At 45.7% G+C, this 18,636-nt stretch overlaps 1 protein-coding gene across 2 annotated transcripts in view; it reads right to left on the reverse strand.

Annotated features, from left to right (window-relative positions):
* Window positions 1-16,482, reverse strand: part of LOC147683691 (phospholipid scramblase 1-like) — a 246,055-nt gene extending 229,573 nt beyond the window's left edge. The window contains exon 1 of one of the 2 annotated variants that reach the window (XM_086944072.1): window positions 16,249-16,482. The gene's annotated coding sequence lies outside the window, so the exon portion shown is untranslated. Of the gene's footprint in view, window positions 1-13,615; window positions 13,723-16,248 lie in introns of those variants that run through there. The other variant, XM_086944073.1, reaches the window with a different exon arrangement.
* Between the last annotated feature and the right edge of the window lie 2,154 nt (window positions 16,483-18,636).

Here is an 18,636-nt window from a genome sequence, read left to right on the forward strand (position 1 = left end):
TTATCATATGGTTAAGAGTTAATTCTGTACTTAGCCATGTCTTAAGCCAGTATGTTAGGGGCGCCAATTTTAACCCATCATAGACATAGTCCATACCCACCTCAGCGTGTATGGAAAAGGTTAGTGTCGATTGGGGAAGGCACAAAAGAGAGTGTAAGAATCTATTTTCCGCCTTTTGAATATTTTCCAAACATGCATAACCCCATAAAGGCGCGCCATACAGTGCCACAGAGAAGCATTTACTATTATAAACCTTTAGGAGAGCTTCCATTGGTCTATGACCCAACCTTTTGGCACAACCCAACAGGGCCATTGATGTCCTGGTCACCGCCAGGCTTTTGGCCCTTACCTGGGGGCCCCAGGTACCCTGGTTATCAAAAAGCACACCAAGGTAGGGAAAAACGGGGACGCTAGACACAACTTCTCCCTTGCATCTAAATGTTTTTACCAGGGTCCTTTTCTTCTGTGGACCAACAACCATAGTGTGTGACTTGTTTGAGTTGACCTTCAAGTCTAATTGGTCCATAAAGGTACCAAATGCGTCCAAAAGCTGTTGGAGACAGACGCCGGTGCGAGCTATCAGCACCGCATCATCCGCGTATAGGAGAGCAGGGATCTTAACTTCTCCTACACGCGGAACGTCTCTGGCAGCACCATCTAAGTGGGTACCTAGGCCATTAATGTAGATTGTAAATAGCAGAGGAGCAAGTATGCATCCCTGCCTGACCCCTCGCTTAGAGTTAAAACGGGACGTACATCTGCCTTCTTTTGTAACCCGCACCACTGCAAAAAGCTCCTGGTGAAGTGAGGCAATGAACCTAACCAGGGCCTCATAAATCCCCGTCTTCAAAAGAATATCCCAAAGCTTGGACCTATTGACCAGGTCAAAGGCCGAGGAGAGGTCCATGAACGCTAGGTACAGTGACCCCTCCTTGGCCACCGTGTACTTTGAGATCAGCAGGTGTAGGTTAGAGCACTGCTCTATCGTGCCTCTCTTCTCCCTGAAACCGTATTGAATGTCGGCCAAACCACCACAACTATCCAGGCTATCCCTTAACCTAGCCAAAAGGACTCTGCCTAGGAACTTAATTGCAGAGTCCAAAAGGGATATAGGCCGATAACACCCTGGGTCATCCCTTTGCCCCTTCTTAAATATGGGACCTAATGTGGTGGGGGGGGGGGGGGTTACTGTTTGCAGCTGTAAATACATTTGCTAGGATTCCGGCCCATAAGTCTGGAGAGTGTATGTAAAACTCAGCCGGCACCCCATCCGGCCCAGGGGGTTTGTTCCTAGTGGTGGCACGGATCGCTTTCTCTACCTCAGCCCTGTTAAAATGCATGGGGATAGCCTCAGGAACAATCATATTGAGTGGCTGGGTGACCGTACCATTATCTCCATAGACGGCACTAAAATGTGCCAACCACTTATCATCCTGGATGACACAGTCCGTGTCTAGGTTAGGCGAATCAGAGAAGTAAGGCTGGTTAATTACGGCCCAGAATTGCCTACTGTCCCGCAAGATATCAATAGAGAGTAGGTTCTACCAAGCCTCGTTTTTGATGTTATCCTGTCTGATCTTAATGGCTCGTTTGTAGTCTTTTCTTAGGGTTGCAATGGCTGACCTATCCCTAGGGTTAGCTTTTAGCGCCAATTTTAGAGATTTGTGGGCTTTTGAACAAAGAGCATCAAACCATCGGCAGTGTTTATTTTCGCCCTTCCTCAGTTTAACTGTGAGATTAGAAGAAATGTTACTACAAATCGTTTGGAAGGCGTCCATTATCTCATGACCTTGTGAGGCTGGGTTCGGGCAAATCGTGACCTGGTACTCAATTTGCGGGCAAATGTCAGCATAAAAATTGCTGGGGACCACGTTCGCCCACTTAAGCCTTCTTCCCTGATCTATTGTGCATAGGGCAGGTTCTATAACGGCCTGCACGGCATAGGGCCCATAAAATCCCCCCACGCCACCTCCAGGAGGACAGGATTATGGTCGCTAAGGGGAGAAAGGACTGTGCAATAAGAAATAGCACGGTTAAGGATGGCTGGGGTCACAAATATGTAGTCAATTATTGTACCCGGAACTGACCCCTTAAAAGGTAGGTGCTCTAGACTCCCCCTCTGTGTTCGTTGGTTCGAAAAAATTAAAGTTGGCCAAGGGTTCTTCCAGTTCTTCATCCGATTTGGTGTGCTCGAAGTGGGGCCCCTCCTGTCCCGTAGTTACCATATGATCGATTAAACCACACCCAGTATCACAGGGATGAATACACAAAAGAGGATAGCGTTGACAGGGCAGGCACCACAGACTACCTAAAAAGACTCAACCTACCCAAGATATTGGAAGAAGAAGTGAAAACACTAGGATAAGACTTTAAAGAGACCGAGATAGCTATGGCCATAAACTTCAAGTTCATCACATGGTGGGGCAGAATAGACACCATCAAAATGACGGTAACTCCTATAATCAACTACCTGGCAGACATGCTTCCCATGACCCTGACAGAAGATTCCACAAGAGAATATACCTATTGATCAACAAATTCATATGGAGAGGAAAAAAAGCTAGAATAGGCCTCCGTAAGCGGAGACAGGGGAAAAAAAATTGGGCGGGCTCAACCTAGCGGATCTGAAACGTTTCAACTAGCATTCATAGCCAGACAAGGGATGCACTGGCTGCTCCCTATACAAAAATAAACGCCAACTTGGCTGGCCATAGAGAAAGCCATACTGAACAACACCGAGCCACTCGCATTGCTAGCATCCAGCAAACAAGCACTCAACAACAATCCGATCCTAAAGTTCACGAAACAAGTGCTACTGAAGGTAGACCATACCTAGAAATCAGCATCAAACACTTGCAGTGGGAGACACTTTAGTTCAACCACAAGATTAAATACAAGCGGAAAACACCAAGCATAAGCACCTGGAGGGAGCGAGGAATTCAGTTCCCAGCACAACTGGAAACGGAAGGACTGCCATACACCTTTAACAATCTGAAAAAAAACACAACCTCCCAGATATAGAACTCTACAATTTCTTAGCAATGAAAACAGCCTTAACTAAAGCAAAACTACACATACACACCCCGTCCATCTTCCAGTTCATGGATAACATAAACAAGACAGGGCACCAAGTCTCACTCCTATACAAACTACTCCGACCCGTCGCAGGCATTAGGGATTGCTGGGTAATATTTCAACAATTGGGTGTCTTTACTAAATTGTTGAGCATAGTGGGATTCCGGGAATCCATTTACATTATAAGAGCTTTATTCTATGGCCAGGGTAGGGGCAATGGGAGGACTGGCCTGCCAGTCGGTGGTCCCGGACCCTACTGCCCTAACTTGCAACATACAGAGTGGATACAGCATGTGGATACAACATGTGGGAGTCTGCCCAGTTTCAGGCACCCGAGTGGGCCAGTGCGGTATGCGGTGCCCTTGATTTCAGGTAATGTTTGCCGTAGCGCGTAGGGACTTGCCGGCACAATGTGCGCGGCTCGGTGGAGAGTTTGGCGGGATGGGTCGGTCAAATTCTATGGTAAGGACAAGCTCAGATGCAGGTATAAGATGGTGCCTAATTAGCTTACTGCCCTCCACATATTCTTGCCGCTCAAGTGTACGGCCAAAAAACTAAAGTTCAAGGGTAATGTTGTGCCTGGATTATGTAATGCCTTTCACGGATTAAAGGTGGCTAAGGCATAATGTCGTGCTTGGATTACTTCATGCCAAATTCAAGGGTTATGTTGTGCCTTTCACAGATTAATGTGGTTAAGTATAATATCGTGCCTAGATGACTTAACGCCTTTCACGGATTATTATAGCTACAGCATAATGCTGTGAAGAATGTTCTATTTCCAAACAGTATTGTTTTCCTATTGGTCTGAAATTCTTAGAAAATGTAAGGCCAGAGATCCACTTTTGGGGCGCCAAAGAGCCCAGATAAGGGGGGGGGGGGGGGGGGGGGGAGCTGAGGTTTTCAGAACAGACTTCCTTTCATACATAAAGCAACACTACCGGAAAGTAGGTGGCATTTAGGGTTTCTGTCTCCCACATTGGTACTTCAGCGATGGCAACAGCGCCCCATGAATAGGCTCATCCCGGTACGCATATGTTATGGTAGACATTATTTCAGCCCGGTACGCATACGTTAAAGGTAGACTTATTTGTTTGCAAAGCAGCATGTCCATTAATTTGCGTGGATTATTTCATTATAGAAATTCTGGCGGGCGCTACAACAGGTACAAGTTGGCACAACTTGCTTTAGTAGATGTAAGGGACCAGTTCCACAAAAAGGGGTGCATCTCTCAGGAAATGCACATAAGCTCTTTAACCATATTATACTGGTGGCAATTAGGGAGCACTGTCAGCGCCAAGGAGGGCGAGTACGTCGGGTAGCTTCTCACCCTGTGGCAGAGCTCTGACAGGTAACAACAAAGGGGGATGCACAACAAGGGAAGTTCAGCAACTGGATGGACCCCAGGATGGGGTAGGATCCACGTGTGCGGAGGGTAGGCGGAAAAGGAGGACCAACCTGCTGGTGGTCCTGGACTTTACTGCACTAACTCGCAATGTATGGACTAAGTAGAACCTTGGGGAGGGTGACTGTGTTCATGCACCCCTGTGGGCCGGTGCGTTATGCGGTGCCCTGGATTTCAAGTAATGCAACTGTTTGCTGTCGGGCATTGGGGTCTGCCGGCTGTGTATAGTCCTACAGATAAATTAGGATTCTGGGCGAGATGAAACACGCTTAATACAAATCTCCAGCATCTTGGAGGTGAAAATTATTAGTATCTACAATTTCAGTGTCATTTTCTGTGCTCCATAACACTTGCAAGTACCCAGCTGCAGGCCAGGCTGGGAAGGTGCAGTTCGGGGTAGCACATAGTGCTATCAGGCCCATTACTATCATAGCAAAGAACAATCATGCTACATAGCCCCACCTTATGCAACTGTCTTCAAATTCAGGCATGCAAATAGGTACATCTGTTGATTTACAAATGGGCCACATGGAGGTACATGAATAAGAAAGGAGGCGGCTAAGGTAACGCTTAAGAGTTTGGGCTAATTATGCAGAAAAAGAACAAAAGAAAACAACTAGCAGTGTGTGTATATATATATATATATATATATATATATATATATATATATATATACACACACACACACATACACACACACACAAACACATACACACATACAGGCTCTTTAATCAACAATAACTCAAAATATTATTGGACATTAACATAAACATCATTTATACAGTACATTAATGAAACTTTTATATCCAGATACCTCCCTTCGAGTTGCTATACAAAAATAATTTATTTTGTAGATACTTCTTACAAACAAGGTTACAAAATACTTTTAAAACATCACACTATCCTTGTATGCAAATTGAGATTTGTAATGAGTGATGGCCCAATGTGCATTTCCAAAACGGGTCACTTAAGAGATAAATTGGACTATCTGTAGCCATCGCCTAAACTTATGTGCAGCACATCCAATAAGATTCGGGGGCCAGTCCGCAAATGTATGTGTCTTTTCCAATGTCATAGTGGTGGGTGGGTAGCCGGTGTTGTACAACAGTGATCAATCCCACTTCCATACATGAGCTATTCTATTTTACATGTGAGCAAGGCATAGGATGTACTACCAAAGGACATTTTGGGAATACCATAAGAAGTCCAAATGTAATCTACATTCATCCTGCCTTCACTAGCGTTTCTTCCTTTCCGGTGCATTTTCGTGCAGCTTGGGAACTTCTTGCTAGGTCGCCATTGGGAATTCGCAATGAGGTCAACGAGGAAGCTTTGGCCTAACCTGGGAGATCGATATAGGGCTACTGCTGTCACTGCTGAATGAACCAGTGCCTTCAACATGAACAGACTTGCGGGCTGCAAACTGTATGACAGAAATTTCAAGGGGGAGTTGAAGGGCATCTAAAAAGGGAACCAACATGGGGTCCAATTTTCATTTTCCACCACTGGAAGTATACGGCTCGAAAGACATTGAAAGTCAGTGTAGAGGTTGGCTGATATTTCTTTGACCCACCGTACAAGCTAAAGTGAGTATGTGAAGCTCAGTCAGCTGAGCAGAGCGGGCTGTGGGTGTGTGGCTACTCTCTATGACTTCAGGCTTGGAGCATACATCTTAACCAGATACTAACAAACCACTGCCATTACATAAACAAGACCAGTCCACATAAAGGGCCAGGTCTTGTAGATCAATACAAACCTTCACCAGGTTGGTTGCTATGGTGAGGCAATCAGGCTGGTCACCTTCCTGGATCTGGGTGTCACGATGGGGTTAAGAAGTCAGGGAAGGACATCAGAGCAATTCATGCAAATTTGTTCTTATTTTGCACATTGAGAAAAAGACTGGACAACAGTGGATGGTGCACTTTAATTTACAAAGTAAAGTTCACCTAATTAGGTGAACAAGATATGATGGGCTAAGAAGAGACCTGCTAATCAGAGATGGGTCAAGGGTAATGAGGGAGAGGAGTTGGCCTAACGGCTAGGGCGGTCGACCTTGAATCTGGGGAACCGGGTTCGAGTCTCGGCAATGAGGCTGAACATCCTGTGATTCTGGGCAGATCACTTAATCTCCCCGTGCCTAACAAAAATTAATTTGTGTCCTCATGTAACGTAACTGGTGCTATGTAAAGTTACAAATGGGGGTGGGGTCGCACACTACTCACACACCGGCGGTGTCGCCCCTAAGGACTCTGGTCAATGTAGTAAAGTGTTCGCGATGCATCATCTTTCGATCTTCTGCTATCTTCGCTGTCTTCGCCATCCCTGGACACGTGTTTCGGGGTATTACCCCTCATCAGCAGGGATAGGCCGTGTACTGGGGTTGCCGATGGCTGCCAATATCTGCCAGGTATAGTACCACTCAGGCGCGTAGGTGCGGGATCCCAGGCTCGTCAGCCCACTGCTCACGGGAGCTTTAAAGTTACAAATGGGGGTGGGGGTCGCACACTACTCACACACCGGCGGTGTCGCCCCTAAGGACTCTGGTCAATGGCAGCCATCGGCAACCCCAGAACACTGCCTATCCCTGCTGATGAGGGGTAATACCCCGAAACACGTGTCCAGGGATGGCAAAGACAGCGAAGATAGCAGAAGATCGAAAGATGATGCATCGCAAACACTTTCCTACATTGACCAGAGTCCTTAGGGGCGACACCGCCGGTGTGTGAGTAGTGTGCGACCCCACCCCCATTTGTAACTTTAAAGCTCCCTTGAGCAGCGGGCTGACGAGCCTGGGATCCCGCACCTACGCGCCGGAGTGGTACTATACCTGGCAGATATTGGCAGCCATCGGCAACCCCAGAACACTGCCTATCCCTGCTGATGAGGGGTAATACCCCGAAACACGTGTCTAGGGATTGCGAAGACAGCGAAGATAGCAGAAGATCGAAAGATGATGCATCGCAAACACTTTCCTACATTGACCAGAGTCCTTAGGGGCGACACCGCCGGTGTGCGAGTAGTGTGCGACCCCACCCCCATTGGTGCTATGTAAAGTGCTCTGATAACCGATACCGGGTCAAGTTCGCGCCATATAAAACTTCATTAAAAAAAATAGTGCGCAGCTGAGTGTAGAGCTTGGGGGCATAAGTCGGCAAAGTTCCATTGTAAGGCCAAGCTCAAGTGCTGGTGAAATGTTGTGCGTTATGCAGTGCCCTGGATTTCAAGTAATACAACTGTTTACTGTCGTGAATTGGGGCCTACCGGCGCAATATGCGCAGCTGAGTGGAGAGCTTGGCAGGATAAGTCAGTCAAGTTCCAAAGTAAGGCCAAGCTCATGTGCTGGTGAATAGCTGTGCCTAATGTTCTTACTACTGTTGACATGTTGTTGCCCCTAAAGTGTACGGCCAAAACTGAAGTTAAAGTAATGTCGTGCCTGATTTACTTAATGCCTTTGACAGGCTGATGCGGCTAAAGCATGATGCTGTGAATAATTTATAAATCCAAAAATGATGTTTTTCTCCTATTGTCCTGTGAGGAATTGCCTGGTTTGATGCGAATAAAAGGCTACGCCCTGTAGAACATACTCTGAGAGTTATTAGGCATAGCGGGGTAGAAAATGTTAAAAATGGTGAAGGGTGAATGTCATGTTATGCGCATACTATTTGGCCAGCTAATGATACCCAGGTTCCCACAATGTACAGAAGTGAAATGTGGAAGTGACCAAATACAAATTGTGTATATTAAAGAGTAATACTCTATGATAATGCATAGAAGATCAAATAATGGTTGTTGCAAGTTGTACATGCAGTAAGTTAGTGATGCTCCAGATGTGTACAGAAACAACAAAGAGATGGAGGAATACGTGAATTAATCTCAGCCACTGGCAATCGCTTGGGCCGGATCTCAAACCATAGTATTTTACCCACCATGCCACCAGTTTGGACCCAGCCATGCCCCTGCTCCAATAGGAACTTCAGTACAAAAGGGGGTGGTGATGGACGGAGCATCTGAATCAAACACACACACCCCCAGTCAAAAGATCTGAGGAACTTCAAGCCCGAACTGCCTAACCAGCTTACCCCTCCCCACCCCCTGAGCAGGAATACAAGCAACCTATCAACTGTTTCTCCCTAATAAGAGCAATAGGTCTAACCAATGGCAATTGCTCAGGGTATCATTCCAAACCATTGTTCTTTTGTCGACCATGCCACCTCAGATTAGACCCTCCCAAGCGCAGAACAGTGAGATTAATTCAAGCATTTCATCCATCGCCATGTTGTTGCACGAGATGTGTTCAAATGCAGTGATGCTGTGAAATGTTCTCAATGTATAATTCAGAAAAAGCTGAATATATATATATATATATATATATATATAGACGTTCTCCGATTCAGTAAAGAAAGTTGAGGAGGAGTTTATGTAGACATTTATATTAGAAAGCATTGATAAGACGTATGCACTTGTAGCATGTTATGCTATGGACTTTATGCACAATCCACCCTTTCCTACATAATCTGCAAATTTCAACCCCCAAAATGTAATATGTTCTAAGTTCAAATTGATCAAAAGTCACTAAGAAGCAGAGCTCATGGGAAAGTGAATGATAGATCCTTACCAAAGAACAACCTCTTGTCTATTAGTTATAAAACGTGTAATGAGGTTTTAAACATGTACTAATTAGACGAAACCTTTGCACATACTGAATTAAACTGTCAAAATATTGAAATAAAACTGCCACCTGATGAGGCACCTTATACCACATAATAGGACAACTGTTGGTGCATAATTCATTCAACCCTGGTGCAAAGCGTGCCAATTCCCAACTTATATTTTCAGCAGCCTTTGTTATAACCACATTCCCGTCAAAATTCCCAGCGCGGGACAAATATTCTGACATGTGCCACTTTAAGTCCCAAGACTCTAAAGTCAACAAACCCCCAGCACAAGCCATCTGTTACTTGACACAGAGAGGATTATGGGGGGTTTGTGAGAGCAGAGAGAGCTTTGCATGTTATTATGACAACTCCCACTTGGGGTGAACCAGGACATTAAACCGAAAATTCTGCTGACACTGTGCTCCGTTTGTTATTAAACTGAGAAATTACAAAAGAGGGATGACACGGCGTGCCATCCTTCTAGGGTCAGTAAAGGAAGCACCATGAAACTGAGCAATAGTCAAACAACAGTCATTTTCCACCACTACAGAGAGTAAGATATGGTAGGGATGCCAAATAAATAAAAAATATAATTACGATTTCACTTCTCGGTTCCCATTTACTCCCACGTCGAACCTTCTACACACACACAGCGAAAAGAAACCATTTCAAGGGTTCTAGAAATTGTTAATGAGGCGGTCAGGGGCTAGTAAGCCCTGTTCTTAAACATCGCACGGACAGGTTGGACTGGCCTACAAGCAAACAGGCAGTGTATTAACCCCTTGTGTGCTCGTGACGGAACGGTTCTGTCACGAGCCTCGGGTGGGCTGTGCTGGTGACGGAACAGTTCCGTCATGGCCCGCTCGCCACGCCTGCGCGGCGCGTTCTTTTAGGCGGGCGGGGCCGTGACGGAACCATTCCGTCACAAGCACAGCCCACCCGAGGCTCGTGACGGAGCGGTTCCGTCACGAGCACTGGAGCGCCGCAGCCACCCCTCCCCCTTAGCACTGCGGCGGAATAGCCGCCGCAGTTAAGGGGTTAAAAGATTGTCTGCAGAAAGCTCGCATCCATGCAGCCTTCCATGCCTTTCAAATAAATCACCTATGCAGGGTTTCTTTACAGATTCCAAACTGACCCAATTCCCAGAAATGGACCACTTATTTTATCTATCCAATTTACTAATAGGGCCACTTCTATTTTGCTGCCACTTCTAGTTTGCTGCCAGACCCTATTTTCTATCTCAATCAAATCCTGTTGTAGGGTAAGAGAATGAACACGGAGAGGAGAACAAGAGTAGTGTCTAGAGTCCAACAAGGCTCCATGCAAAAGCGAGCCTTGAAAATATTTGGCATGTATATCATTGAAAACATATAAAAATATGACGAAGTCTCTTAAAAAGTCAAAAAGAAAAGTATTCAAACACCTGGAAGCGGTTAGCCAAGGTATATCCAAATACATTGCTGCATTGAAAAGTATTTATTAAAAGGAATTGCTTTTAAACGTGAATTTAGAAACAGTTGCGCCCAACTCCCCCCTCCAACACTAATTTCATTAGTGAAGTTGGGACCAGATTTACAAAGCATTTTTGAAGTGGCAAACAGCCCTATTTGCAGAATGGGGCAGTGTGCAACTGCATAAATGTTTTTAAATGTACTAAAACCAAATTATGATTCTGCATCTTGTTACCAAAAAGCAATTTGAGTTTGCAACCCAACTCCTATTGGGTATTTGGAAGTGATGTGTTTAGGACGTCCCTTTCAAATACCAAATCGGTATAGTATGTATTATTATGCAACCAAATTCTGGTCGCAAAATATTATTAGTTTGCCAACTACAAATGTATTTGTAACCCAATTGGAAAAGGATCCCCTTTGCTAATGGAAAGGGGGGAAAATGTAGCATGGGACCAATGCCTCTAAAACAAAAAATAAATGTATTTTTAAGTGCAGTCTCTGTTCCGTTAAGGGAAACAGGATGCAGTTAATAAAAATTAAAAGTATGCTTTATTAAAAATCAATTGCAGACATGTTGGTCTGCTGACCATAGCAGGGCATTACCTCTGTGATGGCTACGATTCCCAGCAGGTTACAAATTGTGACCATCTAATTAATATTCATGAGATAAGTCAATTTGCGACACACTAGAAGAGCCAAATTAAATTTAACACATTGGGAATTGCGATTTTCAAATAGCAATTTGGTTAGTACATCTGATCTGAAGAGGCTATTCAGTTGTCCTGTATACCGTAAATGTGGCCTACTTTCTTGGAGCAACGTTAGTGTCAGTGAGACTTGAATTATGCGATTGTGCGCCCGCAGAGATTTTTGCATAATTATAGATTTGCTGTATTTGCCACATAATCCATGTACTGCATAACCTGCAGGTTTTAACAAAAGCAAAAAAAAAATGTGTTTCCGGCTCAAGTAGCGCAAAAGTTACTAATAACGCAGTGGCACATGTTGCCGTGCAGCGGAAGTCCTTTTGTAAAGGTTGACAGGTCACCTTTCTGTTATTGCAATATTTGGGTACTAAACGGATACAAATGATGTGCACTGAATGCCTAGACAGTGTTAATAGGTGTCAAAAGTACAAAATAAAGAATACTATTAAAAAATGGGTTGTATTAAGTTGCATAATTTGCATTCTCTTGCCACATAGTTTACCTAACCGTGCCGCATAATTTGGCCCTCTCCTGCCACGTAATTCCAGTTGCCCTGCTTATAGTCTATCAAATCAAATATAAGGGGCTTTTTGTGAAGAGCACATCATGAACTCCTATCTGAAACAGTTCGCATGTATGATAATTAAGAAGGATTGGTTAAATAAAATGTTTGCGTCGGATCACACAATTTGTAAATGAGGAGGCCAGGATATTTTCAGTTTTGTCGTTTCACATTGTACAGTTTGGACACTATATGGGTATCCATTTCTGTCTCCCGCCTTACATCAAAAGTCGATGTTTTGTCTTTAGTTCTTGGGGCCTCGGTCAGAGCCACATGAAACCTCAGCATGTTTTGGGCTCGAGGGCCCAAGAATACCCCGAGCTGAGCCACAGCTAGCTACGTGGCTGGAGCGGTCAGTGGCTTGCCCACAATGCGTTTCTCACACTGCAGGCGCTATACATAAAACATTAGGAAAATAGGTTTTAAAAAAAAAACATACATATACACGACAGATGAGAGGACACGGAAGAATAAAATACAGGAAAAGGCGAAAAAGCTTGAGTGGTACTGGTACATCCAAGAGCGAGGACATGAAAAAGGAGTGAATAAAGAAACGAGGAGGGAGCTGGTAAATGAAAGCGAAAGAGACGATTAGGAAACCGTGGCAGAAGCTTGCTCCACTGGGGTTACATACAATGTCGGTTTTTTTTTGTAACAGGTCTTGGGTAACCTGGAGCGATTTCCTTTCCACGACCGCAGGCGCTCAGCATTCACCACCCGAGAAAAGACCAAGTTCCTTTCCACCCGGATAACAAACTTTCCAGGGACGTTGCACGGAGCAGGTGACGTGCTGCTCACACACAGAGTGGAAGTGAATTGTAGCCACACTTAAGGCCTCACCAGGGCTTTAAGTGGGATGACAAATCGGGGGGGGGGGGGGGGGGGGGGTCTCTCAAATGGGTATGGCCCATGTAATTAAGGGGGTGACTTAAAAACACAAGCTAAAAATCTGTGCTTAGCATAGTGTGCCATTCACTGGTATGTTTCTGTCATTGCATCCAAATATATAATACAAGAAGTAGCATAACACCTACAACAAGCCAGGGCTATTGGCTTAATTGTCAGTGGTTGTTAGTTGCATAAGATAAATAAGCAACAACTACGGCTTCCTGCATAGAATACTGAAAATGCTTCAGTTCTGAAATGAGGAGACTGTGAATCCACTACAATGAGTATCTTAGAAGTTAAGCCACAGGCAGTGAAGGATGGCACTGCTGCAGAGTTAAAATGTATTATTTTTTTCCCGAGGGTGATGGCTAAAATGAGGTACCCGCTTGAGCTCCTGATTTATAGAACTACCGGTGCTGAGCACCTGCGGGACCCGGCTCACTTAAAGTCCTGGGCCTCACTGAAGTGAACATAGAGGCTGCACCCCCACAGGCACCGCTCACAGGTCGATGCCCTCAAGGGAACACGAACACCGTGAGATTCGACAACCGCAGCCTTGGAAGGGTGAGGCTGAGAGCACGTCCACTGACAGCCACGGAAACGCGAACTGACGCGGGAAGGGGGCAAGCTTAGCGGAGCAGCGACAGCAAACAAAGAGGGTGGGGCCGCTGGAAAACGCTTTAGCAGGAACTGGGGCTGCTGTAGAGTGACAGGTAGAGGCAATCTCAGGACAAGCAACAAACAGAAAAGCACTTACAGACCCCCCAACCTACAACACCCGTTAAACTTGGGCTCGCCCATTCCCCCCGGTAAAGTCTCCCTGTTTCAGAGGCCCCAAGTTGAGATGCTTGTCAGGACCGGAGGACACTCACCTGCGTCAGGCTGCGCGGGGAAGCGTGTGAACCGCCCGTCACCCGAGGCTATGCCTTTTCAGTGGGAGGCGACTGGTAAAGGCGACTCCCTCTTCCTCTCTAAGCGCAGGAGGAACCTAGGTGACCGGCGAGTGAAACCTCATGACCCGCCCATCTCTCCAATCAACAAACATGCACTTGCAGCTGAGTTTACGACTGACTGCCAACAAACACTTGCTCCCTGAACGCCCCCGGGGAGATGTCACAACGTTTACCCCGATCAGTTAGCCCGATCCAAAACCCACGTCTTCCCGACACCTCTTAGGGGCGAACACGTCAGTGAAGAGATGGCACGCTTGAATGGTTTGGTGATGAGATGTCGGATAATTATCTCCGCGTTGTCCCGGGCCTGTAACCTTAACCCAGCGCATAATGACTCTGCCCCCATCCGATATCTCATATTTCTATCTTGTTCAGCACAAGTCATTTTCTTTCCATTTCGTATGAGACAAGTGTAATATTAATCTTAATACAGCGCCTCATACCCAATTTTAGCGATTCCTAGGCTCTGTATGTAAAACCTGAGAATAATTACCACAAGAAATGTTCCCCCTATTTTTCTCCATCTCGTCACGGGCACTCACCCATTGAATCTTTGAAGCTGCATGTAGTTTTGGATTGCCCTCAACGATAAATAAATTGATGTGGAACAGTAACAATAAGAACAATTAAGATTACTAGAAAGTAATCGGGGAAAGTACCTTCCTATGTAAGGTGATCAGTCGCCCTTGCAATTTCACTGCTAGGGGAAGGTCCCCATAGTTCTGGTTCATATCTAGGTCAATGGATTTTCATTATTTTGTAATCTGTCCTGAAAACATTTTGAAAACTCTCCACATTCATGTGGGTGTCATTTTAACATTTATACTTTTTGTACATCATTCTAAGACCCCCCAATCCTTTAGAAAGGCTGAAGGCAAATGGTTATATCTCAGTTTTATACTATGCATCTTCTGAAACTGATCGCATGTGTGATAATTAAGAAAAAGGATTGGCTAAAAAAAAATATTTGCCTCGGATCACACAATTAATGAATGAAGAGGCCAGCATATTTTACAGTTTTTTTGTCGTTTCACATTGTACAGTTTGGACACTATATGGGTATCCATTTCTGTCTCCCGCCTTACATCAAAAAGTCAATGTTTTGTGTTTAGTTCTTGGGGCCTCGGTCAGAGCCACATGAAACCTCAGCGTGTTTTGGGCTCGAGGGCCCAAGAATACCCCGAGCTGAGCCACAGCCAGCTACGTGGCTGGAGCGGTCAGTGGCTTGCCCACAATGCGTTTCTCACACTGCAGGCGCTATACATAAAACATTACGAAAATAGGTTTTTAAAAAAACATACACGACCGAGAAGAGGACACGGAGGAAGAAAATACTGGAAAAGACGAAATAGCTTGAGTGGTACATCCAAGAGCGAGGACATGAACAAGAAACGCAAATAAAGAAACGAGAAGCTGGTGAATTAAAGCGAAAGAGACGATTAGGGAACAGTGGCTAAAGCTTGCTCCACTGGGGTTACATACACTGTCGGTTTTTTTTGTAACAGGTCTTGGGTAACCTGGAGCGATTTCCTTTCCACGACCGCAGGCGCTCAGCACATTCACAACCCAAGAAAAGGCCAAGTTCCTTTCCACTCGGGTAACAGGAACTTTCCAGGGACATTGCACCGAGCAGATGACGTGCTGCTCACACACAGAGTGGAAGTGAATTATCACTAGCCACACTTTTAAGGCCTCACCAGGGCTTTAAGTGGGATGAAAAATGAGGAAGGGGGGGGGGGGGGGGGTCGATGTAATTAAGGGGCCCGACTTAAAAACACAAGCTAAAAATCTGTGCTTAGCATAGTGTGCCACTCACTGGTATGGTGCTGTTTCTGTCATTGCATCCAAATACATTGTACAACAAGTAGCATAACACCTACAACCAGCAAGGACTATTGGCTTTGTCAGTGGCTGTTAATTGCATAAGATAAATAAGCAACAACTACGGCTTCGTTGTATAGAATATTGAAAATGCTTCAGTTCTGAAAGGAGGATGGCACTGCTGCAGAGGTAAAATGTATTATTTTTTTCCCGAGGGTGATGGCTAAAATGAAGTACCCGTTTGAGCTCCTGCTTTATAGAACTGCCGGTGCTGACCACCTGCGGGACCCGGCTCACTTAAAGCCCTGGGCCTCGATGAAGTGAACATCGAGGCCGCACCCCACAGGTACCGCTCACAGGTCGATGCCCTCTAGGGAACACTAACACAGTGAGATTCAACAACCGCAGCCTTGGAAGGGTGAGGCGGAGAGCACGTTCACTGACAGCCACGGAAACTTGAACAGACGCTGGAGAGGGAAATGTTTAGCGGAGCAGTGACCGCCAACAAAGAGGGTGGAGCCCCTGGAAAACACTTTAGCAGGAACTGGGGCTACTGTAGAGTGACAGGTAGACACGTAGAAGCAATCACAGGACTCGCAACAAAGCGGGAAAGCACTTGCAGATCCCCCCCCCAACACCCGTTAAACTTAGGCTCGCCCATTCCCACCGGAAAGTCTCCCTGTTTCAGAGGCCCCAAGTTGAGATGCTTGTCAGGACCGGAGGACACTCACCTGAGTCAGGCTGCGCGGGGAAGCGTGTGAACCGCCCGTCACCCGAGGCAATGCCTTTTCAGTGGGAGGCGACTGGTAAAGCCGACTCCCTCTTCCTCTCTAAGCGCAGGAGGAACCTAGGTGACCGGCGAGTGAAACCTCGTGAGTCGTGACCCGCCCATCTCTCCAATCAACAAACATGCAATGCAGCCAGCTCGCCTCGAAGAGTTTACGACTGACTGCAAACAAACACTTGCTCCCGGGGAGATGTCACGACTTTTACCCCGATCAGTTAGCCAGGTCCAAAACCCACGTCGCCCCGGCACCCAGGGCCGGCTCTAGGCTCATGGTGTCCCTGGGCAGGGAGCGTAGGTAGGGGGCCCAAAAGAGGGGGTCCGGGCGGGGCGGAGCGCGCAGGCCAGTAAAGAGGGGAGGGGGTCAGGGAGTTTAGAAGTGGAACAGAGCCGGAGGCCGCCAAATCCCTGCCAGGGGCAACCACGCAAATATGTATCCATCCTCAGAGGATTATTATAATAAGGATATATATTGGCGTGGTGGCCCCTGGGGTTTGATGGCCCTGTGCAGGTGCACAGCTTGCACATGCCTAGAGCCGGCCCTGCGGCACCTCTTAGGGGCAAACACGCCAGTGAAGGGGTGGCACGCTTCAATCGTTTGGTGATGAGATATTGGATAATTATCTTCGCTTTGTCCCGGGCCTGTAGCCTTAACCCAGTGCATAATGACTCTGCCCCCATCCGATATCTCATATTTCTATCTTGTTCAGCACAAGTCATTTTCTTTCCATTTCGTATGCGCCAAGTGTAATATTAATTTTAATATAGCGCCTCATACCCAATTTTAGCAATTTCTAGGCTCTGTATGTAAAACGTGAGAATATTTACCACAAGGTATGTTAGCCCTATTTTTCTCCATCTCGTCATGGTTTACCCCATGAATCTTTGAAGGTCAGCTGCATGTAGTTTTGGATTAACCTCAAAGATTACTAATTTGAAGAGGAACAGTAACAATCAGACCAATTAAGATTGCTAGAAAGTAATCGGGTTAAGTACCTTACTATGTCAGCATGTAAGGTGATCAGTCGCTCTTGCAATTTTACTGGTAGGGGAAGGTCCCCATAGTTCTGGTTCATATCTAGTCAATTAATTTTAATTGTTTTGTAATCTGCCTTGAAAACGGATGTCATTCATTTTGCCAACTCTACACATTCATGTGGGTGTCATTTAACATTTATACTTTTTGCACATCATTCGAAGACCCCAATCCTTTAGAAAGGCAGAGGGCAAATTTTTATATCTAAGTTTTTATACTATGCATCTTCCCTGTTTCTCTGCCTCTGCTGCTCAGCCGGTGTGAATGTGTTGGGTAGAATGTTAGTGTGGCTGGTGATGCCATTGGAATGCGTAGATTGCTCTGAGGTGGAGTGCTAGTTGGATCCTGGGCTGAGCAACAGGGAGGCTGCTCCTGGTGGGGCCTTATTTACATTTTCACTGGGAAACATACTTAAAATTTAAGAACAATAAACTTACACATCTATAACCTAACCACGTCTACTGGAACTCCTTACTACGACACAACATAAATTGGAGACAAGTTGGATTAAAACTGTGTGTGAAGATTTACTTCAAGCTTCATAAGGAACTTTTATTCAAGATTTTACTTAAAAAAGAACCTAGCTAAGGATTTTGATGCCCTCCTGCCCCACCAGTGTCCTGATTCACTGGACAGCCATTGACAGTGCGTATGCTTCCTGCTTCTGGCCACATCCACTTCATCAAGAGACAAACCTTCAGAGTTTTTCCTAGCAAGGTGTGGACCTGGCATCTACTAAAAAAGGCACTACACCAAACAACCCACCAACTGGGCTTAAATTGAACTGAAATAGTTTGAGCCAACTGCCTCATAATGCAGCTACTGTGTTGTGCCTTATCATGCAGCTACTGTGTTGTGGTGTACAGTGACTGCTGCAAATTGCTGCACGATAATGGTGCTTTGTGTTCTGCTACTGTATATTGATTTTGTTTTGAGGCAAGCAATAAACCATGACATGCAGCTGGGTACAGGTGGGCATGATTTATATATTGTGAACTGAGTACAGCTTTGCTACAATACCCTTTGATGCGATGTTCAGTGGGAATTTGTTTGCTACCGTCATGCATGGATATCGCAAGCACACAGGCCACTTAGTTTCTACGTGAGTCTACTTATGTCTGCCGTTTTGTTTTAAATCTAGACCAGTTGGGAGTTTGGGCTGTTGCAGCAAGTGCAGTCTTTTCAAAATGAGCCACGAGTCAAGCTTTGCACATGCGATCTTACCATCGTCTTCGAGTCGCGTGGAGCCTCTTTTCTTTCGTCATCATTGCTATGGGGCTCGCTATCTGTTGTGGGACG

This window comes from Lissotriton vulgaris, chromosome 11 (genome assembly GCF_964263255.1).
Source record: "Lissotriton vulgaris chromosome 11, aLisVul1.2, whole genome shotgun sequence".
Taxonomy (NCBI): Eukaryota; Metazoa; Chordata; class Amphibia; order Caudata; family Salamandridae; genus Lissotriton; species Lissotriton vulgaris.